General features: G+C 40.4%; 1 long non-coding RNA gene and 1 other non-coding gene across 4 annotated transcripts in view; both read left to right on the forward strand.

Moving 5' to 3' along the window:
• The window catches only part of LOC107979618, a 31901-nt gene extending 24290 nt beyond the window's left edge, over window positions 1-7611 (forward strand). For all 3 annotated transcript variants that reach the window (XR_004768426.1, XR_003482811.2, XR_004768427.1), the window contains one exon: window positions 7260-7611. This is a non-coding gene — a long non-coding RNA (uncharacterized LOC107979618). The remainder of the gene's footprint in view (window positions 1-7259) is intronic.
• LOC113834364 lies at window positions 5821-5927 on the forward strand. The gene has a single exon (XR_003482840.1). It is a non-coding gene; the product is annotated as a U6 spliceosomal RNA (small nuclear RNA).
• Window positions 7612-8794: the final 1183 nt, after the last annotated feature.

Genomic DNA, 8794 nt, shown 5'->3' on the forward strand with positions numbered 1-8794 from the left:
AGTCTGTGTTTGAGTTGTCCATATGGGCCACAACGATCCTTCAGTGTTAAAGATGGCTGTTGCTAGTTGATACTATCATTGATTATGGGCTCTATTAGGCACTTCGCTATTCTTTCGATAAAAAAATTCCATGGCAGCTCTCTGAGGTAGCCATGGCAGATAGCTGGATGATATGATATCCATTCTATACACAATGAACTGCAACTGAATAAAGTATATACATTTCCCAGATTCCCAGTTATTGGTCTAATTTCAACACCACTGTATTACTCAATTCTTTTCATGTGTGTATATGATGTGGAGTGTGTAGGTGCATGTGCTTGTGTATGTCATTATATATATATATATATATATATATATATATATATATATATATATATTTGAACATCCAGAGGCCACAGGAAGATATTGGGTGCTATTCATGCTATTTTAGATTAAACACTACATTCTGCTCTGTCTTATTCCCTGAGACAGGGTCCCACCCTGCTGGGCTATCAGACAGAAGGCTCTAGCCATCTCCTGTCTCTGGCCTCCACAGTGCTTGGGTTCTAGGTATGAGCCTGACCTTTGCATGGGTTCTGGGAGCTGAACTCAGATCTTCATTCTTGAACACGAAGTTCTCTTACCCAATGGGCCATTTCTCTAGGCCCCAATTGCTTAAATATTTTTTTAGTGAACACTGTGTGCTTCTTGGTTTTGTTCTGCTGAAAGTATTTGGTTAATAACGATGAACAGTAAAAGTCAAAGACTGTCCGTCAAAATCTCAGAATAAAGTCAAATCCCTGGTTTATTAGTAATTATTTGTGTTTCAAGCCACCAGAAAGCAGAGACTCAGCTTCATAGGGGAAAAACAATGGTAGGGCATTGAACTAGATGTGGTCTTTGTTGAATCAGGCTTTCATTTTCCTAGCCAGGATCCAGCATGAAAATTCAATGAAATAATCCCCTGATGGCCACTAGATGGCGCATGAGAACAAAAGAGATGGTGATATTTATAGGCCACAGCAACCCTTCTTTCAAACAGTTGTAGAATTTATTTTCTAAGTGTCTCATTGAATTCAGACTAATAACCAATGTCAGAAATGCCCGACCTTTTATTTCTCCAATATGAAACTCCGAGTTATTCCCAATTTGATAAATCTAAGCAGAGAGCCAATTCTTTATAATTTTTTTTTTTTTTTTGGCAGAAGATTAACCAAAAAGGGCTCCTTGGCATCATGTTATTCAATAACTCTTGCCCTAGCTGTAGCAAAATTATAGAAAATTGAATGTATGAAAAAGATGACAGAATTCCAGAATTGTCCCTGTGAACTCTACGAAATGGATTGCAATGTTATTTTGGATGACAATATGTTTGTTACCATGAATACAGGCTTCTGGCATGACACAAAGAACAGGGCCAAAAATCTTCCAAGCTCCATCTGCAGAGGTGAAACAAAAAGCTAGGTTGTGAAACGGGCAGATTCTATAACTCAATTGATTTTTATTTCAACTATTATAATTTCCATTTTAGACATTCTCTTACAGTTATTATGTGTGCTGTGGTTTATGTGTGGGGGCTCAGACATGTGTGTGTCATGGCACATATGTAGACCTCAGAAAGAAGCTTGGGGAAGTTGGCTCTCTCTGTGTAACATGCAGGACTTCAGGTCCTCAGGATTGATAGCAAGCCCCTCTACACGATGAGCCATGTTGTTAACATGTAATTTTAATTTCTTCACTTCATTACTCCTATTTCTTGTGAGCCATGGAACCCAGGGAGGCAAGTGGAATAAGAAGCAGTAAATAAAAGCTAGAAAACTAACGACTATTGTATAGCTGAGTCAAAGATTGAATGTTTCTACCGGATAGTTTCATTTGACCCAACCCATATAATTCTCCCACTCCCCTTTTTGATGTCTCTAATGCCAGGGAAATAATGGAAATTATGGTTAGAAGGGTTAGTCTGAGCCTTGTCCCTTTAAATAAGCCAAGCCCTCAGTTAGAAAGCACTTTTCAGTGTAGAAGAAAAATGGCATCATCAAGGGGCAAAGGTAAGAGTCTTTCCTTGTCACAACTGCACAAGCAAAGTCACAGACCTGTGAGTAAGGGTGAGCCAATAGTTCCAAAGCAAATCTGAGACTTAACCTATCACACACTCACATGTAACTAGTGTAAGCTGCTGTTTGCATTCTCTCATTTAATTCCTCTCTCAGTTCTGTGATGGAGGGGGCTTGATTATTGTGTGTGTGTGTGTGTGTGTGTGTGTGTGTGTGTGTGTGTGTGTGTGTGTGTGTTCTCGCATGCTCGAGCACCTGCCTACATACCTAAGGAAGTCCAGAAGTAAGTCCAGGGATTGATGGTTGTCTGTCAAGTGATGGTGCCAGCTTTGATTTCTCAAGATCCAACTTGTAAGCACATCAGTGTCATCTTTCTGGAGATAAGTGACATTCAAATGTTTGGATCAGCATATTCTTTAGCTACCATCTCACCTGTCTGGTCCTATGTCCTTCCCTCTCTGCTCCAGTGACCACAGAGAAATAGTTTTACTTAAAAACTATTTTACTTAAAAACTTTTGCCAAGCAGTGGTAGTGAACACCTTTAATCCTACACGTGGGAGGCAGAAGCAGGCAGATTTCTGAGTTTGAGGCCAGGCTGGTCTACATAGCTAGTTCCAGGATGTGTATGGCTGATACACAGAGAAACCCTGTCTTGAAAGACAAACAAACAAACAAAAAAACAATGTTGATGCATCTCTAGAACACCCCACCCCCTCCCCGACCAAGAACTGCACAGGGGAATGTTTTATGGGAGGGGACCTCTGGCTTCAAGTAACAGTTGATGGCAATAGAAGGTGGGGGTCAGTTTTCTTCAGCACTGTAACCCATGATAGGAGCCTGTGAACCAGTGGATGGCACTCCCCACCATCAGAATATAAGCAGCACTAACTAGACTCAGGATGTTTTAAAAGAAGAAAAGAGAGTGGGGGGAGGACAAGGTAGTACAAAGTGGGGAGGGAGATGGAAGAGTTGCTAAAAGAATTGGAGAGGAGAGTAGGGAGGCAGATATGATTTAAATACGTTGTATTGCATGTATGAATTTACCAACAAATTTTTAAAAATTTAAAATGTAGATGGAAAAAGAATACAGTTTGTTCTGTTTTTCCCCACTCTTTACAAATAAGAAATTGTTGGAACTCAAATTCTAATGTTAGTCAAGTTGACCTTTCTTTTTAAAATTTTATTTTATCTCTTAGTTTTATGGCTGTTCTGTCAGCAGGTGTGTCTGGGCATCACATGTGTGCCTGGTGCCCTTGGAGACCAGAAGAGGGTGTCAGAGCCCCTGGAACTGGAGTCAAAGTTCTAAGCCACCATGTGGGTCCTGGGAATTAGACCCAGGTCTCTGGAAGAGCAGCCAGTGTTCTTAACTGCTGAGCCACCTCTCCAGCCCCTACAGTTGATTTTTCAGTGCTTATGATCAGATTTTTTGGGTTTAAGCAGTTTGTGTCTTTCATCTCCAAAACTGTATGCCATTGATCATAACTAAGATGGCCCTTTCTTCACTATTCTGATTTCCAGTGGAGAATATAAATATTACATACAACAAAGTCAAGGAGGGGAATACCTTGTCCAAGCCTCCAGATGGGGCATTGTATGGTAACAGGCATTCCTGTCAACTTTGTCTAAGAAAACCCTTCAGATGCTATCCTTTACAATAACTTAGGAGAAAGTGAGTAAAAGATCAGAATCATTTATTTTGGCACAAGTGTGGGGAAGGCCTTGGGGGTGCAAAGGGGCTGATTCACTGCACCCATGATTCTTGCATATCAAGTGAAACTGGGTGTGTTCCTAATTCCACCGTCTCAGAAGTTTCATCTCTAAAATGGGAGGGAGGGAGCTTCATGTACTTCAGAACCTAACCTGCTGGGCTCCTTCAGGCCCCACACCTAAGTAACTGAAAGGAGAGCAAAGATGTTTAATCAAAGCTAAAAAAAATTATTTCAAGATCATATTATAATTAATACTCAAAAGTTCTTAGAGATACTTAGATGAAAGCTCAAAAGGAAAGATGATCCTGGCTTAGAAAACTGCATGAGTAATTAATTGCAGATGACTAATGCTCTTTTGCCTGCAGCCCTCCCCCTCAGGAGCACAGAAGTAGGATAAGCAATACGACTGACTCAAACCTCTCTGCACAAAGTGAGGAAAAAAAAAAAAACAGCTGAGCAATTACGGATGTGACTCAGTAGACGTGGTTTTCTTTCTTTTTCTTCAATCGGTTTTTAAAGTAAATTTCTTTGTGTGTTGGGGCACATACATGTGTATGTTCCATAGCATGTATGTGGAGGTCAGAGGACCACTTGTGAGATGCGATCCTCTGCTACTTGTGGATCCTGAGTTTCCAATTCAGGTGGTCAGGTTTGAGGTCAAAGTTCAGTTCTGCCACACTATACCACATGTCTTTATAGTCACTGATTGGCAGACAAGGAAAAGGGAAAGCAGACTATTTCATCCTGTCAATCAAATTTGTTGATCCCACCCCTATTTGCTTGTCGTCTAATTCTGTCATGAGTTATGGGGACAGTTTTTGTGCATCAGACCTATCTATTGCTTTCAAGAGAAAAGATGTATAGAACTAACAACCCTAAAAAATGTATTTTTGGATGAGCTTAGCATATATGCGTTAACATTAATGTTAAAGATAGTAATGGTAGTAAGAACAACTAGTGATCCAGTTGGAATGCTGGATATGTTTGTGGGGAGCTGGAAATAAAACCAAGGTGTTATTAAGATGGGCTGAGAAGGGCTGGATCCATGTCTGTCAGAACTTGGGCACGACCACATCGGCTGCCACGAGCCCTTCTGTGGACTGACTCCATTCAGTCTAGTATGAATGAAAGGCAGTGCTACTCTGGGAATGTCTCTGTCCAGTGCTGGTTCCATTAACTCGTACTGAATGCGTATGATTTTGCAGCAGACCAGGAAAATTGCTGCCTGTCTGTAGTAGCTCTAAAATTTTCTACTTCCACTCTTTTCCTCAGAAATAGAGAGCAATTAATTCTAGATCACAGGACTCCTAAAACATAAACCTAACCCTTTTAAATTTAAATGATTTATGCATGTCTTGGTTTTTCTGCACTGACCTCTTGAAGTAGGTCCAGATCAATGCAAATTATTAACTCACTCTCTCCTTTCCTCCCTTCCTCCTTTCATTCCCTCCCTCTCTTCCTTTCCCTCCCCCACCCCCCAGGAATTTGAGTCAGAGTCTTGCCACATAGCCTTGTCTGGCCTTAAAACAAGCAATGTAGACCAGTATAGCCTCTAGTTCATGATCCTCCTGCCTCTGCCTCCCCAGTACTAGGTAGGATTAAAGTCATGTGTTGCCATGCCTGGCTTTCATTTTCTCTTTAAAGAAATGAAGTCTATTCCCAAAACTTTGGCCACTGGAGCTAATAGCAGATGACTGAGGCTGCACACACACCCTTGCCATGTGTCATGTCCTTGGGACTATTGTACCTCTCTTGTCTGTAATCTAGACTAGAAGAGTTTTTTTTTTTTCCATTTTCCATATGGATGGCAATATAAGCAAGTTGGCTCACTCCAGGGCGCTTATATCTTCCTTTCTTTGCAAACCAACTTTTAGGTACAGTATCTAATGCATAGTCAATGCCAAATATGTAAATAGCGACTGCTATTTTAGCTTGTCTAATAAATAATTCAATTAGAGAAGAAAGAATAGACTGGGGCTTGTTTGCTTGTTTTGTTTGTTTAAGCTTTACTGAAGTATAAGTTTTATTGGAAAGAGGAAAATATTAAGCCCTCAAAAGAATTGTTATGATAGTGCTTGCTTTGGCAGCTCATACACTAAAACTGGAATGATACAGAGAAGATTAGCATGGCTCTTGCGCAAGGATGACTTGAAAATTCGTGACATGTTAAAAAAATTGCTATGATTTAATGAAAAGACCTAGTCTCAACTCTGCATGCAGATCTTGCTGAACTGGTGGTTTACATTGTGGTAAATCTAGAATTTTTCTTTCATGTTTCTTTCCCATTGCATTTTTTCTTTTTTAGGTAAACTCTTTAAAAGTACAGGAAGATATCCTTAGGATATTTGCCCTTACATACTTGGGAATGCATTTTTGTGCTTAATAGGTGCCCCATCCCTTACAATCAACAGGCAGTAAAGAGTCTCCAGTCTGCTGTTGGGAAGTTGAGTGATGGTGCCGGGTTCTTTTGATGGGATGATGACCTATAACAGGGATGCTTGGCTCAAGAGCCAGCCTCAGGCTAAACATTGAATATCCACCAGAAGGCCAGTGACTGGGAATTATAAGTGTGTCTCTGGGCCATTGATATCAGAAAATAAACTCAACTTTCTATTAAAATACTTCAGGTAGGGCTCAGGCAAGATAGCTCAATGGGCAAAGGCACCCAACAGCAAATCTGATGACCTGGTGGTCTGAGTGTGAGCCCCAGAACCCCACATGGTAGAAGAAAAAACCTAAATTCTGCAAACTGTCCTCTGACCTTCACATGTACACTGGCTTTTCTGGAAGTTGGGTGGCAGGGGTAGTTCACAGAAGGTGATAGCCTTTGTGAGCCCTCTCAGTGGGGATCAAAAGTAATTTTCCTGAAATGTTTAGCTATTGATTTTCCTTTCTGTTTTCAGACAAGGTCTCAATATATAGCCCAGGGTAGCTAGGAACTTGTGGTAGAATCCAGACTTGCCTGGAACTCACTGTGATCCTCTTGTCTCATTCCATCTGAGTGGTGGGGTTACATGCATGTGTCACCATACCTGGCTTAGGCATTGTTTTTTTTTTTTTTCCTCTCTGTATCTAATTTAATCTCATGGTCATTCTTTCCTTCTTCTTTTCATAGTTAATGAAAATGTTGTGGTTATTGAAAATGTTATGTAAAATGTTCATTAAAAATGAAATAATGTCCCTGATTTTAGAGGAATTGCATTGAGCCTCTCTCCATTTAATTTGATGTTGGCTGTCGGCTTGCTGTAAATTGAGAGCATGGAAGAGGGTGGAGGGAGCTACAAGAATGAGAAGGGAAGAAGAGGAAGGATGCAGAGGTCATGGGGGAGCAGAAAGGTTGAGTCAGGTATAGATTAGAAGAAAGGATATGCGATAGGTAGGGTTTTAGTTGGGGGTTGGTAGGGGAGGACGGGAGGAAGAAGGGAACTGGGATTGTCATGTAATTCAATCATGTTTGTAACTCAAAGAAAAAAAAAATGAAATAATGTCTACCTCCATCCACGGGACTAGGTGAGCTTGGACCTGTTTCCAGCCCACCTTCCTCTGCCCTACTTGGAGACACCTGAGACCTGGGGACTGCACACTGATGATCCCATCCTGACAGGATCCAGCCCATCCAGAGACTTTCAAGGCTCCAGTACCAGTCCTGCCTCCATCCATGGGAAGAGGAGACACATCAGAGAATTGGACCTGTTTGCACCCACCTGAAGGGAAACTTGGTCCTGTACCAAGCAGGAGAGAAAGAGACCCCTTCTACATACACTGGAACGAGGTATTGGAAGAAGACAATATAAAAACACATTCAACAACAGAAAAACCAATATGACACCACCAGAATCTAGGGACTCTACACCAGCAAGATCTGAACATCCCAACGCTTAACAAAGCACCACATGGAACTTTCTCTAAAACTGACCACATACTTGGCAACATAGCAAACCTCAACAGGTACAAAAAATTAGAATAACTGTCTGTATCTTATCAGACCACCATGCTTTAAAGTTAGAATTCAACAACAACATAAATTGCAGAAAACCCTACAAACTCATGGAAATTGAATGCTGCCCAATTGCACCATCCCTGGGTCAAGGAAGAAATAAAAGAATTAAAGATTTCCTAGAATTCAATGAAAATGAAGACACAACATACCCAAACTTGTAGGACAACTTAGAAAGCAGGGCTAAGAGGAAAGTTCATAGCACTAAGTGCCCACATGAAGAAACTGGAAAATAGTCACACTAGAGAATTAAGAGCACAACTGAAAGCTCTAGAACACAAAGAAGCCAATGCACTCCGGAGGAGTAGATTCCAGGAAATAATCAAACTGAGGGCTGCAATCAATAAAGTGGAAACTAGGAAAACATTACAAATAATCAATGTAATGAAGAGTTGGTTCTTTGAGAAGATCAACAAGATAGACAAACCTTTATCTAAACTTACCAAAAGGCAGAGAATGAACATGCAAATTGACAAAACCAGAAATGAAAAGGGGGACATAACAACAGACACTGAGGAAATCCAGAGAATTATCAGGTCATATATTGAAAACCTATACTCCTCAAAATTTGAAAATCTAAAAAAAATGGACAATTTTCTGGACAGATATCACTTACCAAAATTAAATCAAGAACAGATAAGCAATTTAAATAGACCTATATACCCTAAAGAAATAGAAGCAGTCATCAAAATTCTCCCAATCAAAAAAAGCCCAGGGTCAGATGACTTCAGTACAGAATTCCACCAGATATTCAAAGAACAACTAATATCAATTCTTCTCAAAGTATTCCACACAATAGAAGCAGAAGGGTCATTGCCAAACTCTTTTTACGAGGTTTCAATAACTTTGGTACCCAAGCCACACAAAGACTCAACTAAGAAAGAACAACAGACCACTCTCCCTCATCAACATTGATGCAAAAATACTCAATTAAATACTGACAAATCGAATCCAAGAACACATCAGAGAAATCATCCACCATGATCAAGTAGGCTTCATCCCAGGGATGCAAGGATGGTTCAACATATGGAAATCCATCAATATAATC

This window comes from Cricetulus griseus, chromosome 2 (genome assembly GCF_003668045.3).
Source record: "Cricetulus griseus strain 17A/GY chromosome 2, alternate assembly CriGri-PICRH-1.0, whole genome shotgun sequence".
Classification (NCBI taxonomy): domain Eukaryota; kingdom Metazoa; phylum Chordata; class Mammalia; order Rodentia; family Cricetidae; genus Cricetulus; species Cricetulus griseus.